Source organism: Microcaecilia unicolor, chromosome 10 (assembly GCF_901765095.1).
Source record: "Microcaecilia unicolor chromosome 10, aMicUni1.1, whole genome shotgun sequence".
Lineage (NCBI taxonomy): Eukaryota > Metazoa > Chordata > Amphibia > Gymnophiona > Siphonopidae > Microcaecilia > Microcaecilia unicolor.
In genome coordinates, this window is record NC_044040.1 from 91,891,223 (window position 1) to 91,915,095 (window position 23,873).

Below are 23,873 nucleotides of genomic sequence, written 5' to 3' on the forward strand. Positions count from 1 at the left end.
AGACGCCCCGAATAGTGAGACCTGCAATTTCAAATGACCGTTTAAGTGCTGATTCCAGTCTACGGTCTTGAATATCCTTCAGGGCAACACCTCCTTCAACAGGGAGGGTAGCTTCTTTGTCACAGCTGTGACTAGGGCATCCACTTTAGGCAAAGCGAGCCATATGCTCCTCACTCAGAGGGTATAATTGCCCCATAGCCCTGGAAACTTTCAAAGGTCCCTCGGGGTCAGCCCATTGAGCCGAAATAAGCTCTTGGATGGAGTCATGCAAAGGAAAGGCTCGAGCAGGCTTTTTGGTACTAGCCATCCTAGGATTCACAGAGGAGGCTGTGCCACTGGCAGGGTCCTCAATAGAGAGAGCCTGCAGGGCATCACAAATAAGTGCTGGCAGCTCATCACGGTGGAAAATCCTCACCGCGGAGGGATCGTCCAGATCCTGAGTCACTTCTGCACCAGACTCTGGCTCCTCAGACCATGAAGGCCTGCCAGAGTCCTCCGAATCCTCGCAGCCTGACCACAGGGGGAAAATGGAGGTGCAGCACTCTCTGAAGGGGAAGAGCCCTTCTGCGTTTCATATTCTGCCAATTATCAGGGAATAACGCCTCAGAGGGCATACCCAGGCTAGAATCCGCCGGGGGGGAGGGGCATTAGAAGAGGCCCCTGCAGGGCTTTGTGGGAGAGCTCTTTTAAGCATGTATGCTTTATGCATTAATAAGACAAAATCAGGGGAGAAAAACTCACCCTGGGCACCCGGATCTCTGCCGGGGCTAGTAGCTCTCATATCAGCCTCACTCTGAGGCCTCCCCCCGGGCTCAGGACTCTCCGTCTCAGCGGAGGTCGTGCCATGTGGTAAATTCAAAATGGTGTCTGCTGCCAGCTCAGAGCGCGAAGAATCGTCGCTCGCCATGCTTGGGCCGGCTCTAACGTCTGTACAGCACGATTTACACAGCCCCGCTACTGATCTGCGCTTGCCACACTTGGAACAGCGCTTTACTGTCTCCACAGCCATCGCCGAAAACGGCGGTAAAATTCAAAATGGCGGTTTGCGCCAAATCGCCCCGATCGCAGGCCCACCCCAAAGGAGTCAGAAAACACTCTTACCTCACTGGACCGAGTATCACAGCTCCGGTCCCACAGAAAAAGGCAAGGAAAAACCTCTTTTCCTTTTTTTTTTTTAACACTGTGAGGAAAGCAGAGGTAAATAGAACTCCGGAGGCTCAGGTGAGTGGGAAAGGCAGGGAAAGGGCGAACCTATGTGCCTGCATCCACTGTTGGTGGGGAAGGACAGGGAAAGCTAAGCAATGTGTCCACATCCACGGAGGTATGGGAAAGGCAGGGAAAGGGCGAACCTATGTGCCTTTAAAGTGAAGCTGCTATAGCCTCCAACACCCCTGCTAACAACTGGCAAAAGCACAGGAGCAACCTCCAGGCAGATTTTAGATGGAGCTCGCTGCAGCTAGGGGAGATAGAGAATACTGAAGAGAGGCAGTGGAGCAAGCTGGTATGAGGCACTGAAAAAAGTGTGCTCTCTATCTCCCTCTGCTGGTTGATGGACACAACCCATCTGTAATGGCTGCATCTGCTTGATGACAAGGAAGTATCTTCTGGAAGTACTAAAGTTTCTCAGCAGTCTGTTCCGCCACTGAATAAGTTGTATTACTTACCTGCTTATTCACCTGTTTCTTCTAAAAGTTCCCAAGGGGCGGGGTACAGAAAGGAGCTCGGACTATGCAGGTGGATTTAAATAACATTTCTGCAATATTGGAAGAATCAATGACTGATATATCTCAAAGGGCTTTTAGTGAGCTTTGTATTTGAACAAGATCTCAATGCGTTAATGAGACTATTTTCGCAATGCACAAGCTTTATTTTTTGGTCAGAAGGTGTAGATATATCCTAATGTTAATAAAGCAACACAGGAAAGGAGGAAGGTATTTCCTAGTGATGCAACAAGAGACTAAAAAATCTTGGAGCTACTTTTCTTGTGGCTTTATCCTTGCAAGTGCCTGGTTAGACTTAGGTGAAGACTAAATGTATTCTTTAGTCCTGTACAACTTAAATCTTTCATTGAGATTGAGAAGATCCTTTAAGATTGGTTATTAAGAGTTATCAGTTAGCCTGTATAATTTGTTATTCCTTGGGGATTACCTTATCCTGTTTTAGGATTCACTTCCCAAGTTAGTGATCTAAGGAAGAATATTATGGGGGGGTTTCCCTATTGTTTTTTCCTTTTTTTTTTTTTTTCTTTTTGCTAGATTGTGTTACTAAAGCCAGTAGATACTTATGTATATAAACTTTTTATGTTTTTAATTTATCAAAACAGATTAGGTGACGTATCGATCCTTGTGGTATACAACAAGTAAGTGCCCATGGTGGTGATGAGATACTGACAAAGAATAGAGACTGTTGCCTATCTGATTGAAAGGATCTGAACTAGGCAAGTACTATGCCACTGACATCTGTTTCTGCCAGTTGTGCATAATGTTGTGGTCCACAGGGTCAAAAGCTGCTGAGAAATCCAGCAGTAGTAACATCAAGGCAAATCCCCTATCTCGACTTCTGTGAACATCATCTAATAGGGCTCCAAGGACTATCTCTGTTTCATAACCAGGTCTGAATCCAGATTAACATTAATCTAGCCAGTACCTCTCTTTTAGCCAATTGTTGAGCTGAACATGAACTGTTTGTTCTATAAGTTTCCTTAAAAATTAGATGTTAGCTACTGGCTGTTAACATTCGAGCTTTCCAAGTCAAGCAGGTTATTCTTTAGCAGAAGACACACCACTGCCCTTTTTAATGCTGTTGGTAGTTGCCCACTAGAAAGAGAGTTCACAATCCTGCAGACATCCTAACTTTTTTATTTCGGTTTCTAAATAATTTAGAACATTATCAGGCCTTTTTGTTATTTATTTTTGCTGTCAAATGTTTAGTATATCATCTCTGTTTTTTCTCTTTTTTGCTTTTCTGAATTCGTATATCTTCCAACTAATTTTTTTTATATCTATAGATATATCCCATCTAAATCTATCAAAAAATGGGGGGAGGGGGGGGGAGTGACATCGCAGACTTGGATGGCAGCTTAAACGCGGAGCTCCGTCGGGGCATTGTTTAGAGCAAATCCCACAGACTTGAGCAGCATCCCGAAGAGCGCATCGAAGGGGAAAGGTCCCTGTGGTATGCCGCTGAAGAAGGGCCTGGAGCGATTCCGTTTTTCGACGGAACAAAGTAAGAAAACGTCTGCGGGGCCAGAGTGGAGTAAAGCAAAGACGGCGGAAAGTCCGGCTGTGGCCAGGGAGAAGCACGCTGAGGAGGGACCCGAGGCTGGCAAGATTGCAAAATTGGAAGTAGTGGCTTGGTTTCAAGACTTGAAGGCCGATCTTGCGAGGGTCCGAAAGGATATACAAACTGCCCCGAGAGAAATTAGGGCAGAAATTTGCGATTTGGGAACGCGTCAGTGAGGTGGAGGAGGGGATGGAGACTTTTAGGCAGGACATGGGGAAACTGCATAACGTGGTGAATGCTGACACGTGGGAATTTTAACAACTCAAGGAGCAGGTGGAAGACCTGGCATATAGGTTGCGCCGAAAATTTGTGATTAGTAACTAACTGTGAACCAGTGATTCGAGAGTTGTGTGGGTTCATTTTGAATTCTGAGGAAGGTGGTCAACTGCCAGACCGCCACATCCAGAGAGCACACAGAGTGGCTGGCCCGCAGTGAGAATCTAACCTGAGGGACATTATAGTGTGTTTTGCTGACTTCCCCACGAAGGAGAAGATATTGTCTAAAGCAAGGCAGCAAAAAGAGATTCTTTGGAAAAACTGTAAGATTGGAGTGTTTCAAGATCTGGCATGGACTACTTTGCAAAAGCGTCTATCCTTTTGAGAAGGCACGATATTTACGAGGTCAAAGGGGATCCAATACAGGTGGCTATTCCCATTTGGCATGTGGCTAATGGTGGATGGTAAATCGCGTAAAGACCCTGGATGAAGCATGGTTAACATTGCGCCCTTTGGGGTGTAGAGATGTTCCCATTCTGAAAGAGTTACTGGAGACTGCCAAGGAACCCAGAGCGGATTCAGCGTAGCAGAGGGTGGTGGATCGGGGGAAGCATTCTGCCAAGCAAGCTTCCTGAAGGAACACAGATTTAAGCGGACTAGTGGAGGACTGATTATTTCATTGAGGGGAGATATGATAGAGGTCTATAAAATAATGAGTGGAGTTGAACGGGTAGATGTGAAGCGTCTGTTCATGCTTTCCAAAAATACTAGGACTAGAGGGCATGCGATGAAGCTACAACGTAGTAAATTTAAAACGAATAGGAGAGCACTCGATGACTTTATAGATAAGGTTGTTGCAATTAGAAAAGCTGCATAAAAGAAACCCTACACCACAGGTATGGGAAGACCTTAAGCAAGTGAGAGGGGAAATAGCACAATTGCAAATGGCAGATGTGGATTTTATGAGAACCAAGCTAAAGCAGCAATATTTTCAGTTTGCCAATAAATCAAGTGCAATGTTGGCTCGTTATTTAAGGGCGAGGAGAGGGCGCTCTTTTATTCAAAACATGAAAGACGATAGGGGAGGTTGGCACTATGCTGATTCAGACATTGGAAATTGTTTTGTGAAATACTATCAAGATTTATATAGTGCTTCTGAGGATACACCGGCTGCAGATATAGCTCGGTATTTGGACAAGGTTCCATTACAACGATTGGAAGAGTCTGAAAGAGCTCAACTTGGGGAACCCATTAGACTAGGGGAGGTAAAGGGCGTAATAAAATGGCTCCCTAATGGTAAAGCACCAGGGTTAGATGGATACTCGGCGAGGTTTTATACATGTTTTGTGGAGAAGCTGGGAGACTTATTGGTGAGGGTGGGAAATGGAGTTTTGGAGGGCAATGGGCTCACGGTATTTATTTATTTTTGTTACATTTGTACCCCGCACTTTCCCACTCATGGCAGGCTCAATGCGGCTTACATGGGGCAATGGAGGGTTAAGTGACTTGCCCAGAGTCACAAGGAGCTGCCTGTGCCTGAAGTGGGAATCGAACTCAGCTCCTCAGGACCAAAGTCCACCACCCTAACCACTAGGCCACTCCATGTCTGAGGCTGGGATAACAATTCTGCCTAAGCCCGTGGTTTGCGGTGCCTATAGGCCTATTTCACTTCAGAATGTGGATGCAAAGATAGTAGCCAAGGTTGTGGATAACAGGTTGGCTAGGGTGTTACCGAAATTGATCCATATAGACCAATCTGGGTTTATCCTGAAGAGGCAGGTAGGGGATAACTTAAGACATACTCTCCATTTAATATGGGAGGCACAAAGATCCCGGTCTAGCACAGCCTTGTTGGCTATAGACGCAGAGAAAGCCTTTGACCGGGTAAGCTGGGGGGGTTTGCAAGAAGTGATGAATCACATGGGCCTGGGAGATAATTTTGGGGCTTGGCTGGCAGCTTTGTATACAGCTCTGAAGGTATGCCTTAATATTAATGGGGGGTATACTTTGTTTTTCCCAATAGGTAGAGGGACTAGGCAGGGATGTCCCTTGTCGCCCCTCCTCTTAGCACTGTACATAGAGCCGTTGGCAGTAATGATACGTCAACATCCAGATTTTCGGGATATTAGGGTTAGGGGGATGTAACATTGTATTGCTTTGTTTGCGGATGATGTGTTACTTTTTGTGGTGGATCCTGAGCAGACACTACCTGCGGTGTTGGAGATTCTTAGGGAATTTAAACAATATGCTGGCCTAAGGGTTAACATGGATAAAAGTGAGCTATTGGGGATTTCTTTAACCCGGGGGAGGAAAGTAGATTGAGAGCATTGTTTGCATTCAAGTGGGCCAAGCACCACATTCTGTATTTGGGGATTCAGATTCCTAGGGACTTGGGAAGGGTGTATAGTCTTAATTATGGGAAGATAATAGACCAAATTTGGGGGGGGAGTTGTCCTAATGGAAGGGATTGTGGCTTTCGTGGTGGGGGCGTATGGCAGTGGTGAAGATGAACGTGCTGCCTAGATTGTTATTCCTGTTTCAGGCACTGCCAGTGGCGGTTCCGAGACGGACACTTAAACAATTGCAGGGGTTTTTGTCACAGTTTATATGGGAGGGTAGGCATCCCCGTTTGGCAGGATGTGTATTGTGGGGTTCTCCTGAGAGGAGAGGTAGAGCGGTGCCCAATATTGAGTGGTATTATTTTGCTGCCCAACTGTGGATGATTATAGAATGGGAGAGGGCGAAAAAAAAGCCAGCTAGTCAGGTGGAGCAGTCACATAGCATTCATAGGCCAATGAGTTCCTACTTGTGGACTACTGAAGGAGTGGGAGTGATTTTGGCTGGGCATCTGGTGGAACTGTGGGGAGAACTGCAGAGGAAATGGGGCCAGACTGATAGGGTATCTACACTTGCGTCTTTGCGATGGGAGCCAAAATTTGGGGCTGGGAGAGAAAATGCCATATTTGTGCGGTGGGAACAAATGAATATATTGAATTTCCGAGCTGTGCTGGAGGGGGGTAGGATGAAGAGTTTTGATACGCTGTGCTCCATGTATGACCTGCCCGGGGGAGATATTTTTTCCTATTTACAGATTCAACACTTTGTGGGGACACTGGGTTGGAGGGGGGAGAACCCTCAAGAGATGGAAAGTTTGGTAAATCTGTGGCTTTTATTGATGAGGGTGCCCAGAACTATATCAGTGATATATAAATTTTTGGGGGGGATGAGATCCCATACCATTTAGCTTTCAGGGGGCTTGGGAAGCAGATTTAAATTGCAGTTTTTCCAATCAGGAGTGGGAAGCTATTTGTGGGGAGGTTCAGACAGCTTCAGTGTGTGTTTTGGTGCAGGAAAATGCATATAAAGTTCTCACAAGATGGTATTACACACCAGAGAGGCTGCAGCGGATGTACCCGGGTACTTCGGGTCTATGCTGGAAGTGTAACTCACAATTCGGATCATTCTTACATATATGGTGGACATGCCCCAGGGTGGTGCCCTTTTGGCAAGCTGTTATGAAGGCATTGGTAAAGTTGATTGGCTCATCTTTGGTGTGCAGTCCTTTGGTGTGCCTCTTGGGCTTACGTAATGAGAAGGACTCTTGGGAGGAGCGTAAATGGCTGCCCTGGGGGTTGGCAGCAGCTAAGTGCCTCATAGCACAGCATTGGAAGAGGGCAGACTCCTCGACATTGGGTGATTGGAAGTGCAAGTTGGGTCAGTTAATACAAATAGAGCGCCTAACGGCATACCACACTGTGACACAAAGGTGGATGGGCTCGATTACAACAGCGATTGACATGCATTTAGGATGGTGGAGTATTATAGGAGGTGGGTGGGGGAGGGAGAGCAGGGGAGGGAGAGCATGCCCCAAAGAATCAGGGGACATTCTCAAGTTGAGCAGGGGTTGGATGTGGTTGCTGGGGCGGGAGAGGTGATGGTGTATATTATGGGCGCACAGTCTGTTTGGGGAGCAGATACTGTTTATGGGACTATTTTGATAAAATGTGTTGTGGAGAAGTGTATATAGTTAATACGCTAGTTCAAGATGTTATAGTCCAGCAAATGATGGCCCCTGTGTGGGCAAATGTGAGCAAGATGTGCTCTTTGCGAAAATGACTGTTACAGAATTATTACAATAAAAATTTAAAGTGGACCAAAAAAAAAAATCTATCAAAAAACACACAGGAAAATGATCCATAAGATCCGGCATAGACAACAGAAGAGTAGATTACAGGATGGAAAATCCAAATAGTCCAGTTTATTAATCATATAAAACAATACATACATAAACAATTGAAAGCTCAACATGGCCATGTTTGCTCTCTCAAGGGCTGCATCAGGGGCTTGCTACAATACTGTCAATAAATACACAAAATGCATGTTAATATAAATAAGACCAAATGTAAATATATTTAAAAGAGCTGTTGTAAATCATAAATAAGTAACAGACTCAAACCACAGGCCATACACTGTGATTTGCCTAAATAAGTGTATATATAAAATCAGTAACGTACCCAAATCATAACATCATGCATAGACAGATATACAAAATCAAATTAATAAGGCAATCACTACCCCAGAGGTGTTGTCTCAAAATGTCACCTATTGGTTTAAACACTGTGAAAAGAGTAGATGCAGCTGTTAAGAAAATCATTTCTTATAGTCTCCTTTCTTATCGTGTACCAGGGTTTTACATCTTGCAAGAAATCCAAAATATCTGTAACAGGTAAACGCAGAGGAAAAATAAACTTATACTGTCACCAATTCTCAAAAATCATCCAAACCCTTACATATGCTAATGAAGCACATGTTTTTCTAGAACAAGGTAGCTATGACCTTACTCAAATAAACTTTCTTCTTTAACTTCACTTTCTCGGAGATCACGTGATGCAGTGAGAGCAACGGCTGCAAAGTAGTTGTGCTCCGGGGCCCCCGCTCTTTCCTTTCAAGTTAACGGGAATCGGATCTCGCTGAGAAGCGGGGAGACGCTTGAAATCAGCGTACGAATAGTGGATGGACCAGTTCCTGGTTTCGATGCCGGCAGGAACTGCACGAAAGAACTCTAAAACTGAAAAAGGGAGAACCGCGACGCCTGACGCGGAACCCAAGATGGCGGCCGCAACAGCGGGATCTAATATTGAGTTCACGGAGCAACAAGTGGCCCAAATAGTCAAGGCGGTGGGTTTGGCTTTGGAACCAAGATTCGAGGCACTGGCGGGCAAAATGAGTAATAGCAGAATTAACGAAGCGCACGCTGGATGTGGAAAACCGCGTGTCCACTACAGAAGACGCATGGAACACCGCTGAACCAAAGCTGAAAGATATGGCGCTTCAATTACAACAACAAAATGATAAGATCGAAGAACTGGAAAATAGAGCCCGTCGTTCTAATTTAAGGATAGTGGGCTTTCCTGAATCTGTTGCAGAAAGACACCTGGGACCGATATTGGAAGCGTGGCTGAAACAAGAATTCGCTTTGTCAGACAGTAATGGGGCACTGTGCCTTGAGCGGGCACACAGGATCGGCAGACTGCAAGCTGACAAGACCAGGCCCCGAGTGGCAATTGTGAAAATACATAATTATCTGCATAAGGAGGAAATCCTACGAGGCTATAAAGCGAAGCAAGAGACTTTGAAATATGATGGCAACAGGATTTTGATTTTTCCAGACTATTCGGCCGGAGTTCAGGAACGCAGAAAGCGGTTTCATCCTCTATGTTCGAAGTTGGCAGACAAGAAGATTCGTTTTATGTTGAGCTACCCGGCAGTCCTGAAAATCCAGCGAGACGGCAAATGGAATATTTTTGAATCAGTGGCAATGGCATCAGAGTTTGTGAATAAGGAAATTGAGGAGAAGAGGGAGGCCACCTGAAGACAAGTCGGGGTCTGGAATCAGATGTAAAGCTGGAGATCGTGGAATGGAGGATTTGATTTACTGATCTTGTAATGTTCAAAATGAGGTCATGTTTACTGATATGCGTTATGTAACAGATGATGTTTAGCTGATGTTGAAAGTATTGGGGGGGGGAGCGGGGGTCCTCGCATGTATGTGATTTCTGGGATGGGTTTAGGCTCATCACAAGCACGTGTTTGTTATAAGGGGCAAGGGCAAAGGGCGAGAGGGTGGGGAAGATGGAAAGGATGGGTTGGGGGGGTGGGTAGGACGGGTAGGGAGGGAGTGGGGAGCAATGTAATATATCTAGGCTCTGAGTGTATGCAAGTGGGAAAGTTAAGGTGCTGGCACGGTGGGGGTTTGAGATTCAAGAGGCTGGGGGGAGGGCTGGGCTCCCGGTCTCGATATATATACATAAACATGATTCATAGGTGGGCTGTATAGACAACTGTCTCTTCCTCATGTAAGATAATATCCTGGAATGTGGGGGGGATTTCCTCCCCGATAAAGAGAAAGAAAATTCTGGCACATTTGAACAGGCTTCAGGCGGATGTCGCCTGTCTCCAAGAAACTAGATTATCTGATGAGGAACATAAAAAGTTGGAGAGGACGTGGGTGGGGCGGATAGAATGGGCCTCCTCAGGAGCGCGCAGAGGGGGGGTGGCGATATTGTTTAGAAAGTCCTTGGTTTGCTCAGTTGAGAGGATCATGGCTGATGACGGGGGAAGATATCTGCTGGTGAAGCTCTGTTTACAGGGCAGGGAGGTATACCTGTTATCTCTTTATGGACCTACTTCCCGGGAGCCAGGGTTCTTCCCTAACCTTCTCAAGGACCTAGTACCATTTCAAGGAAAGACCCTAATAATTGCGGGTGATATTAATGCCTTGTTGGATCCTGCCCTGGATAGCACGGGAAGTAGAGCACAAGGGACTTTGAATACAGGGGGGGCAGGGATCCTGTTGACATTTGTCACATCTTTAGGGTTAATTGACACTTGGAGGTCACTGCATCCGGAAGAGAGGGATTTTACTCATAGATCGAGGGCACATGGTTCTTGGGCACGTTTAGACCATGTGTTTGTCTCAGCCAGTCTTTTCTCAGAGATTTCGGAGGCACAGATAGAACAGGTGGTGATCTCTGACCATGTGCCGATATGGGTAGCGCTGGAGGCACCAGGGGACCGCCATCCCATAAAGCGCTGGCGATTTCCAAATCACCTAGTCAAAGACCAGGAGTTTCTTAAATACTTGCAGGGGAAGTGGGAGGAGTTCGCCCTTCACAATGAGCAGCACAGGGAAGACCCGAAGCTGTTTTGGTGCACAGCAAAGGCAGTTCTGAGAGGGGACATTATTCAGTACACAGCCACGAGACGTAAAAAAGTAGCGGCAAACATCATAAATCTAACTGGGCGGCTGCGACGGGCCAAGCGTGCATTGTTAGAATCCCCTTCTCGGGTTAATAGAGAAAATTATCTATCCTTGCAGGTAACTCTCAATTCATTGATCCATGAACAGACCAAAAGACAGATGGTTTTTCAGAGATATAGGTTCTACAGGCATGGAGACCGTCAGGGTGGGCTCCTGGCCCGTATGGTAAAATCGTGGAAGGGTAATAGGACCATAGGAGCTCTAACAGATGCAAAGGGGCGAGTAACAAATCGCACAGAGGAAATTTTGCAGATATTTAAAGAATATTTTCAAGATCTATACGCGCACAGGAGCCCCCCGAACAAAGAAGAGGTGGTAGCTTTTCTGGAAAGGGCAGGGATGGGAAAGTTCACTACGGAGGCACAGGAAGTTTTGGCTGGCCCCTTCCAACCTAAGGAACTGCAGACGGTAATAAAGGGGTTGAAATTAAATTCTTCCCCGGGGATTAATGGCTTTTCTGGAGAATTTTATAAAACTATGCAGCTTCCATTGTTGAGGTCCTTGTTGGAGTATTATAATGCAGTGCTTGACTCTGGAACGTTCCCGCCACATGAAAACACAGCCCTAATAGTTATGCTCCTTAAACCGGGTAAACCATCAGAAGATCCAGAATCATATCGGCTCATATCACTGATAAATGTGGACATTAAGTTTTTATCCAAAATGATGGCGAATAGATTGATTGGTCATCTTCCAGGAGTGGTGAGTACGGCGCAGGTGGGGTTTGTCCCGAAGAGACACTCGGTGCTGCACGTTCGCAGAATTTTATTGGCAATGGCCAAGAGTGTCTCTGGGGGGAATCCAGCGGTGTTGGTCAGTTTGGACGCCTCTAAGGCTTTCGACAATGTGGGGTGGGAATACCTTTTTTACTTATTGCAGTGGATGGAAGTGCCGGAAGGGTTCTGGAAAGCCATAAAAACATTATATACTGGAATAGGAGCACACATTGCAGTAAATGGGGGTAGATCAGACTGGTTTCCCATATGTAGGGGAACTAGACAGGGGTGCCCCTTGTCCCCTATATTGTTTGACCTTTTTCTAGAGCCCTTAATCAGAGTGTTGAACAGCTCTGTGGAGGTGGTGGGGGTGGACATTGGCTCTGAAATAGTTAAAACGCTGGCATATGCGGATGACATTGTGATGATGTTGTCGAATCCGCAGGTTTCCTTGCGGAAGGCTTTGTCTACAATAAAAGAATTTGGCAGGCTTTCCGGCTTCTCCTTAAATCTACAAAAATCTTGTGCAATGGCCCTAGACGAGACAGTACAACTTGGGTGGAGGGGGGAATTCCCTTTGCGATGGGTGGATAGGGAATTGAAATATTTAGGTGTCCTTCTCCCCAGAGATTTAAAACGGCTTTACTCATGCAATGTTAAACCAATGATTGAGCTGACAAAGCGGAAATTGACACTCTGGGAGGGACTGCCACTGTCATTGTGGGGGCGAATAGCGCTTTTTAACATGCTGATTGCCCCCAAGTGGCTATATTTATTTCAACAATTACCAGTATTTTTGAAGGGAACAGATGAAAAGAGAGTGAATCGCCTTCTCCAACGATATCTTTGGCAGGGGAAAAGGCCCAGACTCCCGATGTCCACTCTCACATCGCCTAGGGATTGTGGTGGGATGGGCCTGACCAGTATAAAGACCTTATCGGTGGCATGTGAAATGCGACACATTAATGACTGGTTCCGGGGTACCTCTGAATTTTCAGTGACACAGGCGGAGGTTAGGTGGTTCCCGGGGTGGCATTTTAGTAGTCTCTTGCACGGGGGGAAAGGGATGCCTCCACACGCGCTAGCACATCATCCTTTGTTACCAGCTCTGAGAGCCACTTGGAGATGGATCTGTAGAAGACATCGGTTTTCGGGTAAGATCACGCCATGGTTGGCCATTTGTGATAATCCAGCTTTCCCTCCAGGTCAGGGTGGAGGAGTGTTTATACGTTGGGCAAGGAAGGGGTTAATATACTTATCTCATGTGCTCACCGAGGAGGGGAGGTTAAAGGCCCTTTCAGAATTAACGAAGGTATTGGGGGAGGAGACAAGTCATCATTTTGCTTATTTTCAATTACATCATTACATTTCCTCCCTATGCTGGACGGACTTAACTGAAGACGTCCAAGAAGTGTTAGCAGAAATGTATTCCTTGGGGGCGCAGATGTCTGTGCCACTCAGGTTTCATCTTCAGCAATTGAGGGAGACATCGTCTGAGATAGATTATGCACGCTTGGTCCGTGGCTGGAGGGAGGACTTGAACTGTGAGGTGATTGAAGATTTATGTAAATCCTTTATAAAACAGTTATATTCTATAAGGATCTCGATTCCACAGAGGGAACGTATGTATAAAATTCTGTTACGAATGTATATACCCCCCAGGAGAGCTTCTAAGATGATCGCTAACTGTGATGGTTCTTGCCCCAAATGTGGAAGCGCCAATGCATCTTTGGGTCATATGTTTTGGAGCTGCGCACAAGTGCAACAGTTTTGGGGAGGGCTCTTGCAGACGATAGATAGTCAGTGGGGATGTACAATGTTGACAGATCCCTTAATAATCTTTTTCAAAAATAGTTACACTTCTTCACCGCCAGCAGGATTTAAAGGATATATACAAATGGCTGTTTATTTTGGGCTTACATCCATTTTAAAATCCTGGACATCAGAACTGGGACCCTCTCTGGCTTTTTGGAGATCTCAGATGATAGCCCAGATGAGAACAGATAGATGCCAGGTTAAATCATGGGATAGTGTACCTGGGCAGCAGTTTCGAATGCAATGGGAGGTGGGGGAAAGAGGGGGTGGTGGTTGGGAAGCGAGGATAGGGGAGGGCAGACTTATACGGTCTGTACCAGAGCTGGTGCTGGGAGGCGGGACTGGTGGTTGGGAGGCGGGAAATACTGCTGGGCAGACTTATATGGTCTGTGCCCTGAAAAGGACAGGTACAAATTCAATTCAAGGTAAGGTATACACATATGAGTTTGTCTTGGGCAGACTGGATGGACCATGCAGGTCTTTTTCTGCCGTCATCTACTATGTTACTATGTTATGTTTATGGCTGACTTTGCCCTCACGGGGGAGAAGCTTCATATTGAATTTTTGACTGCACTTAGATCTTTGTAAGAGAGGGGTAGGACGAATCTCGCTGTGTCAGATGGGCATAGATTGAGGATCACGTCACATTGTGAGGCTACTTGCATTGGATCAGGACTTATTGCATGGTAAGGGTAGGGAGGGAGGGGAAGGTGGGCGGGGAGGGTTTAGGGTTCGTATTCTGACCATTCAGATGCCAGAGCAAACACCAAAGAGACGACTTGCAGCCGAAGGGTCATAAGAAAGCAGGCCCTTTGCAGCATTGCACAATGAATGGCATAATAGTTCTTGCTAATAAGAAGTTTGTTGTATAGTATAGGATACTAAGAGGTTAGGTATTGGGACGCCGGCATTTGGGTTCTCTGGAGGAAATGGAGTAGTTGTATGCTGGCAATGTTGAAGAGTTATGAGATATATGTTCTTATAGGTATCTGAGGGTAGGGAAGGGGTGGGGGGTTGGGATAAAAATGTAAAATGCATGGGAACATTGTTATGAGTTAGATACATTATCTATGTGGTTTGATGTGTGAATATGTACAAGTTTTAAGATGCTCAATAAACAGATTTAAACATAACTTCACTTTCTCAAGAGCCAAGACAAAACAGACACATCCGGAATGCTGATCAGGCCTTGAACCAACAGACATGCCCTGCTCACCAGAGATAGAAGATCCTCTACTTTCAGATGCATCAAGTCCCTGTACAAAGGTCTTCTTGACCAATCTGGAGCAATCAACACTACTAGATCCCACAGATTAAGGTATCTATTCTTTTTGACTTCCAATCCTTTCTCCAACTAAAAAAGGCTAGAATCTTCACATTCTGGCCTGTTGCCATCAGGTCCATGAATCAAAAACTCCAACCATGTACCAAGAAACCATACTCCACTAGATTTCATTCTCCTGGATCCCATGGTTCCATCCCGCTTAATATGTAGTCCGTCCTTTCGGAACAGTCTCCCCCTTTCCCAGAATGTTGCCCAGTTCCTAACAAATCTAAATCCGTCATCCCTGAACCATTGTCTCAACCACACATTAAGACTAAGACAGCCGGATCCTCCCCAGCACTATCTAAGATCCTGTCTAGGTGACATGTGAGGTCCGCCACCTTCGAACCAGGCAGGCAATTGACTAGGCGATCCTGTTGTGCACCAGCAACCCACATGCCTAATTATCGAATCACCAACTAAAACAGCCATCCTAACCCTTCCCGCCTGGGCAGAAGTTCTTGGAGACATATCCTCAGTGCGAGAGTATAGTGAAGTGGGCAGGTCCTGGTAACAGGAGTATTTCCTACTTCACCAGGGTGATGCTTTTCTTCTAGGGGCTGCCAAACTGGAGGTTGAACTTCTCTACAACGTCCCTACACGTCTTCTCTATGTACCTTTCTGACTCCCACAGTTCCTCCAAATCTGCTACTCTAGCCTCAAGAGAACGGACCCGTTCACTGAGAGCTAGGAGCTCTTTGCACCGGGCACATACATAACTGCTCACCAACTGGGAGATAATCATACATGTGACACTCAATGCAAAAGACTGGATAGCACCCCTCTTGCTGCTGGCCTGCTGTCTCCATTTTCAATCATTTAAAACTTGCTAAAGTATTAAGGATATTAATCTAATATAAAAAAAAGTTCTACGGGTTCATCCCCTTTCTGGATTGTGTATGGGCAGCCTTCACAAATTCCTGTTCAAATAACACTCTCCCCGGAGGTTTCCACCACCGGCAAGGCTCTCTCCTCCTTTACACAGATCTGGAAGACTACCCAGGACATCCTGCAACAGACTGCACTTCGAACTAAGCGTCAAGTCAACAAGAAAAGGTGTCCGGCCTCGTGTTTCCAGCAAAGAGACTTGGTTTGGTTGTCCACCCAACAACCTCCATCTGCCCGGTTTGCCCCTCGGTTCATTGGTCCTTATCCAGTACTGCACAAAGTTAACTCTGTCACTAAAGTTAACTGCTAACTTACGGATACATAATACCTTCCATGTATCCTTGCTTAAACTTGTGGCCCTAAAAAAGTCAGACCAGGTGCCAACTCCCATGTATCCTTGCTTAAACTTGTGGCCCTAAAAAAGTCAGACCAGGTGCCAACTCCCATGTATCCTTGCTTAAACTTGTGGCCCTAAAGAAGTCAGGCCAGGTGCCAACTCCAATTCCTAAGCCTGGAAAGGTTTTGGAACCAAAGACAACTCAAGGGAACCAGCTGCACAAGTTCATTCACCAGTTCTTTTGAGGCGCTTCCATCGCTTGTTTCTTCACAAACCAAAACCCCAGAACCGGGGTAAGAGAGCTCCTAAAGGAGGGGGTGCTGGTCATGGTCCTACCGTGACTACAGGGTTGATACCACTCGCTGACACCAGGTGCTGAGAGAAGCGCCCAGGAATTCACAGGGTTAGCGTAGGCCCGCCTCTGCTATTCCCCCCAGCCCCAATGAGTTGCATGTCTAACGCAGCAAATGGCGTCTTTTTAGCAGGGCATTTAATCTCCCTGAACTAGAGTGCTGGTGTCTTCATGTCTTCTGGCTTGTTCCCAACACATTCCTGATATGTTGAGGCTCTGCCTTTTTCCCCAAGACGCCAAGATGCTGCCTTGTTCCAGTTAAGCTTCTCTCCACCTTGTTCCTGAGACGCTGAGGCGCTGCCTTGTACAAATTAAGCTTCTCTCCGCCTTGTTCCCGAGACGCTGAGGCTTGTTTGTGGATTAATACCTTTCAAATATTTGAACGTCTATATAATGTAATGTATGTATATAATGCAGTCCGCTGGCGAAAGAATAGCCATCCACTTTCTGAAGAACCTACCACTTACTATACAAGAGGGGAAGTTGACCTCAAATCATTTTGAGAGCAAATTTATGGGTGTGCCTGGCATACAAACGCAGACTCCTTTGATTACCTCACTCGTTGGGAGAACCAGTGTCAATGCATCTTAGACAGACTGTACCTTTGCAACTTAAATCCTCCTTCTGCTGCAAATCTAAAGCTTGGTTTACTCTTGACCTTAAAGCACTAAAACAACAAACTACCAGAAAAAAAATTCAAACAGTTATGTTGGATGCACGGAAGCTCTACCGTCAGCTGGATTCCTTACTTGACATCACCCGTTACTTCACCAAGTGAGGGCATGCCATCAGCGATCCAGCTGACCAACCATTTCAGGGAAAAAATCCTTCTACTTCGGAACTCACTTCCTCTAAGCTCCTCTAGTGCTGCTGACTTCCTTCAAGGCCTTGCGCCAGCACATGGCCCTTGCCCATCTGACCGTCATTGGTCCACCTTTGAGCCAGTCACCACCAAGAGGGTCTCTCTGGCCCTTCACAAATTTTCACGTACGCACTGCAAGCTGGATAGCTGCCCTAACTACCTGCTGCAATCGGCGCCGGAATGTTTTGTTGCTGAATTTACTTCCTATCTTAACTACATGTTCCAGCACAGGCGTTTCCCCGTTGATCACGGCCATATTCTCCTGACACCAATCCCGAAGGATCCGAAGTGAGCGCCTAGTATTAATAACTATCGCCCTGTTGCTACAATCCAATTGCTTGTCAAGACTATGGAAAGCTTGGTGAATACTCAGCTTGCTGATTATTTGGACAAATTTTCGATTCTTCATGCTTCCCAATCTGGATTCCGACCTCACCACAGTACCGAGACAGTACTGGTTACTCTCCTGTCCAACTTTAGAAAGAAGCTGTCTTTTGGAAAAAAAAAAATCTTACTTCTTCAATTTGATATGTCGAGCAGACATGGTTGACCACAATCTCCTCCTTATGTTACTAGCTGAAAATGGTGTTGGAGGTACTGTCTTGGATTGGTTTCTGGAATTTCTGTCTTGCTGATCCTATCGGGTCAAAGTCCTGTCCTCTATTTCACCATCCTGGAGATCTCGTTGTGGGGTTCCTCAAGGTTCACCCCTTTCGCCTACCCTGTTCAACATCATGATGATACCTCTAGCAATGGCCCTTCACAACCATGGCCTGAATCCCTACATCTATGCTGACGTTGTGACTATCTACATCCCCTTCCGGTCTTCCATAGCCAAAATCTCAGCAGACATTCAGAACAGTCTCGCCATCATGGTCAATTGAGCTAACACATTTAAGTTTAAGCTTAATCAGGAAAAAACACAGTGCCTCATCCTCTCCTCCCAGTTCAACAAGTCTATACCGGGCACGGTTACTGCGCAGAACTTCTCCATTCCTGTCGCAGCAAGTTTGAAACTCCTTGGGATCATTCTGGATCCCCATTTGACTCTTGAGCTTCAAGTCTCGTCAATTACGACGCGAATGTTCCTTTCCATGAGGTCCCTTAGGCGTATCAAGCAGTACCTACCATTTGCCCTATTCAGGACACTAATCCATTCCCTCGTCTTGCATTTCGACTACTGCAATGGAATTTACACTGGTTGTAAGGAGCACGCCCTTAAGAAACTCCAGACAGCGCAGAACACGGCGGCGAGGCTGCTATTTTGCAACTTTCGATTTGAGGCAGCAACGCCCCTTCGTGAGAAGCTCCACTGGCTCCCGATCAAAGAACGGATTGAATTCAAAGTCTGTGCTCTTACCCACAAGATTGTATACGGGGACGCTCCAGCCTATATGTTCAGCCTGATCGACCTCCCGCCTAGAAATTCCGAGAAGTCGTCCCACACCTATCTCAATCTCCACTTTCCTAACTGCAGGAACTTAAGATGCAAGCTGCTCTTTGCCTCTTCATTTTGCTTTCAGTGTTCCCGTTATTGGAACACTCTGCCATCAACAGGGCCGTGCGGACACGGTAAGCGAGGTAAGCAACGCAGGGGGGCGCCGACCTCTAGAGGGCGCCACTCACTTGCAAAATCTTTTACCTGAAGTTGTGATTCTCCTCTCTCCCCTGCCCTTCTCGCATCAGGAAGTGAAGGTAGCCCAGCAGTGCTGAGACAGACACGCTGCTCTGCTAAAGCTGCTTCAAAGAGTATAACCAGCAGCTATTTATGGCTTTGGTGTGTGAACAACTTTCATTTAGGGTGAGCTGGATTCAAATTAAATTAAAGAGAACAGGTTTGGCGGCAGGTGTGCAAGTGAGACTGGGGAGAAATAAAAAATAAATAGTGTAATTGTTATCTGTAAGTGGTTCAAAGTTTTTGTTTTTTGAGCATGTACACTGAGAGGAGGGCATGACTGCAATGATGTGTACATATTTATCATAGCTACAGCTAAAATCCATTTAATTGGCTGAGGTTCAAAAAGGAAGTTTAGCTGACGTATAGTGTAGAATAGCTGGTAAGTAAAAATCTGATTGCTTTTTTTGTGTGTTTGTTTTTATATAAAACATTCTGCTTGGATAGGGAGAGTTTGTGATATTTGAAAATACATTTTGCTTTAATGAAATTGCTAAACTTTAGAGTCAGAGACTTATCAATGAGGGATACATACAGTGGAAAGGAAGCCCTGGAAACAGAGTTAAGAGGACAGATACCAGCAACAGTATCAGATACTGGGCCAGCATGATCAGAAAAAGAAAGTCACCAGCCAACAAAGGTAGAAAAAAATCGTTTTATTTTCATTTTAGTGTTTGGAATATGTCCACTTTGAGAATTTACATCTGCTATCTTATTTTGCAATGTATAGCAGTCTCCAAGAGACTGGGCTCCCAGTGAGCCAGGGAGGTCAGACTGTGTAAATGAGATGAAGAGACCCGACCCACACCCCCCCCACTGTAACAAAGACAGGAACATGCATAATCAAAGCTTAGGTCACTGCAGTTACAAGGGCTGGCCATTCCTAATTATGCTAATAGTTTTTAATAGGTTAAGTCCCACTGAAAAGCCTCTTTATAAAGGCAGTGCTTTCTCTGGAGAGCAGTGTTAAGAAACAGCAGGAATTGTGTTTATTTTTTTTAAACTGCTTTCCTGTGTAAGCTAATTTACAGTTTTCTAGTATATGCTTGACATTGAAGGGTGTGGTAGACCCTTTTGTCAGGTCTGGCAGGGCCTGTAGTTTTCAGTCTAAAGGAAAGACAGGTAGCAATGGAGAAACATCTAATGAAGAAGCGAGACGGGGGGGGGGGGGCACCAACTGATAGTCTGCAGGGGGGCACCAGAGACCCTTGGCACGGCCCTGGCCATCAACGTTAAAAGAGACTACCAATCACAGTCTATTCATGAAATCCCTAAAGACCTACCTATGTGATCGATCATTCTCCTCAGCTACTTGACCTTCTGCATCTCCGCCTTCCTTCCCCTGCTGTTTTCCCTCTCTTCCAGTCATCTACTTTATTCTCTGCTTTGCACTAGTACTATTATGTTGTACTTTTCATGAAACATTGTAAGCCACATAGAGCCTGCCTTGGTGGGATTATGCGGGATATAAATGTTCACAATAAATAAATAAATATCACCCCTCTTTGTCCTTTCCTCCAGGGTATACATGTTCAGGTCAGTAAGTCTCTACTTCAATATTTTTCTGCTTTTGATAAAATATTGTTCTAATTAAATTGGGATGTACTGTAAATCTTGGTTCTGTTCCTCTTTATGCTATTTATTACTGGGTAGCTTTGTAAGTCACTTGTTGCAGAAAGATGACGTATACACTTTAATAGTCTTTCAGAATATTTCACAAAGAAGTGTGTGGTTTTCTTCAGGGCATTCCTGATTCTACTTCTAATACACAACTCCTATCACCGCCACATAGATTTACAGTAAGTGCCGTCCATTCACATTTCATAATCAGCAAGGGTGCTGAAATCCTCTTCTGAATTATGGGATCCTTTTACTAAAGGGCATTAAGCACTTAACACATCGTTAATACGCAGAAACAGGCTACTGCTTGACTGCATTAAGGGGTTTTGTGATAGCTTGCCAGTTTCAGCGTATTAAACCACAAGTAAATGAATTTTCCTGCCAGAAAGAATGGAAGCGTTAGCCAGCTAGTGTGTTACAATTACTGTGTACAATGTGGCTAGTGCAGAGTTGACACAGGACCACTTACGGCATCATTACGTGCTTCCACATTAACACATATGCACTTAGCAAGACCATAAGTGGTCCCACGTTAACTCTGTGTTAGCCAGTTAATACACAGTAATTATAATAAACAGGTTAATTTATTTTTATTTTATTTATATTCCACACTATCCCAGACTGGTTCAGGTTCAAAGTGGCTTATAAGCAGTATTGTAACCCTAGTAGCGCTTTAGAAATGTCAAATAGTAGTAGTATCGACTAACAATGAAAGGTTAACACTAAGCATAGATTATTAAATCATGCCAAAGGACATAGATTATTACTTACTCATCAAGAATGTTTTCAACATCTGAAAGTTCACAATATATATATATATATATATATATATATATATATATAGATAGATAGATAGATAGATAGATAGATAGATATAGATGTAGATATAGATATAGATATAGATATAGATATAGAAGTATACAGATACATAGATATATTAGTTTGGGGGGTTTTTTTCAATCGTTTTTATTGATGGTGTACAGCATAAAATCAAACAGAATGAATAAGACAACAAACAATTCTCAAAGTCAACACAGCCAACACCATCAAAACAATTTCCCCCATTTTATCCCCCCCTACCACCCCAACTATCCCACCCTACCCTCATCCATCCTCTACACTAGGGCTTGTCATGTGGTCATCCCTCTGTCGCAGGTCTGCAGCCACCCAGTGACCCAGAAATACAGACAATAACATACAAAAACTCAGAAAATCCACCGGGAGTCTGTACTCTTATAACCCCCGTGGACCTCTAACCGCGTTATTACAGTCATGTTACTGAGTATCTATTCAGGGTCTTTATGTAACACTCTCGGCTGCTGACAACACCCTGCTTCCAAATAGTAGGTTATCCAGCATTCCAATGATGGAGTCGAGCTCCACCCCATTCACAGTCCAAGGATCCACAAGGAAACAAAGGGTTCTTGATGCAATATTAGTTTTGAGAGCTTGCTGCATGATAAAATCCAGTACTATAGCCCTTTAAGCCCAAAACTTAATGCACTGGGAGAGCGCTCTCCCCCCCCCCCCTAGTGAAGTCATGGGGTGTGTGGGGTGAAGAGCCAGAGGCAGACTCCAGAGACACGGTGTGCCGGAGGGGTGGTGCCGGCCATTGCCATTTAAATGGAAGGGTAGGAGGGGGAGTGGTTAAAGTGCGTTGAAGAACATGCCACTGAAATATGGTCAGGCATTATTTTCTTATATGTTGAAACTTGCTTTAATTAATGCCTGGTCAGTGAGAAATAAGGTAATATTAATAAGATTTGATTCAGCAATGTGATTTGGATATGTTGGTTGCGACAGAACTTTGGTTTGAGGTATCAGACATAGTGTGGATGTGTTGTTTTTGAGTAGACCGTTTTGTTCCATGTGCTTCATTTACTGTCTACCGCGTTATTACAATGTGGATTGCTCTTCCATATTGGCAAGATTGTTAGAATTTTCTGTGAATTTGCCTATGCTGCTGAATTTGGAGGAATTTAATCTCCTGATTTCTCCAGGTGATATTGTGTCACATATTTTGTTTGATACTTTGGCTGCATTTTCTTTTCAGCACGTTCTACAACAGGTGACTCATCAGGATGGCCATATTCTGAATTTAGTGTTTTTATTTTGTCAGTTGGCTACAGAAGCTTGAATTGCTGTTACCCTGATGGCCTGGACAGATCATTTTTTAATTGAATTGAAAGTACTATTCAAGAGGAAAATGGGTGTTGAGCCCTTAGGTGTTAACATGGTGTACCCATGGGGTTGATTCTGCCCTACTATGGGATGTATGGGCTCCATTATTGGGAGATACCTCAGTATTGGATAAGGAGGTTTTGCTTCAGTATTGGGACGGGACTTTGGTAAAAGCTTTAAAACAGATTACCTCAATGAAGATAGTGAAGGAATGCCCCGTGGAAAGGTCAGTTGAATCTTGGTTGCCCCCTGGTATGAGGCAGGTCAGACAGGAGTTGAGGAAAACAGAGTGGAGGCGATCACATTATCAGAGGCAAATTAGGGAGTCGCTCAAGTGTCCTAAAGTTTTCTTCAGTTGTTTGGTTACTTACACAAAATAGTGTTGTAGATGCCTGTGACTCACGTTTTTCGCCAGATGACCATGTGCATTATTTTAATCAGAAGATTAAAAATATTGTGGGCTCATTTTCTAGAATTAAAGATTTGGTGGGGAATTTCTCATCTGTAGAAGGTAGGGCTATGAGACAATTTTTTAAATAAATGTCGACCTACAAGGGCAGTGGGTGATATGTTCACCAATGTTGCTGAGAAATTTGGGTGATGTGACTGTTTCATTCCTAGTTCACACTGTGAATTGTTTTTTTAGGTACTGGAATGCAGAACGTGTTTGCAGAAGTTCTGTTGTGGTTGCAAAGGATTCGACTGAAGTTGAATGTAAATAAGACAGAATTGCTTTTTGTGACTGTTGATGCTTCATCTGTATTTCTGGAGTTTGTCTCTGTCAGGTATCTCTGTAAGGGTATCGACTAAGGTGAGGACTCTGGGAGTATTGTTAAGACTCTGGATTTTCTTTTCGGCCACAGATTCTGCACCCGATTCGAACTTCATTTTTCAAGTTACTTCTTTTGAACAGACTGCATCGGTTGCTTCAAGTGGGGACTTTGTGAGGGTGGTGGAGACCATTGTGTTGGCTGGCCTGGACTATTGTAACATTGTCTATTTGGGGTTACCTGCAACTTGTGTTCAATCTTTGCAAATCGTGCAGAATTCAGCAGTATGCCTAGTTTTTGGTTTGTTGAAATAGGACCACATTTCAACTTACTTAAAGCGATTGAGATGGCTACCAGATGCATTTAGGGTGAAATTCAAATTACTGGTGTCAGTTCACCGAGTTTTGTTTCATGACACTACTGTGTATTCAAAGAATGCTATTCAGCAGCATTTACCAAGGTGACAGCTGCAGTCAATGAATGCTGGAAATTCAGTCGCCTGCTTTGAACCACT

General features: G+C 44.9%; 1 protein-coding gene across 1 annotated transcript in view; it reads right to left on the reverse strand.

Moving 5' to 3' along the window:
* SSBP1 (single stranded DNA binding protein 1) overlaps positions 1-23,873 on the reverse strand; it is a 145,004-nt gene that overhangs the window by 120,335 nt on the left and 796 nt on the right. The gene's annotated exons all lie outside the window — the stretch shown is intronic.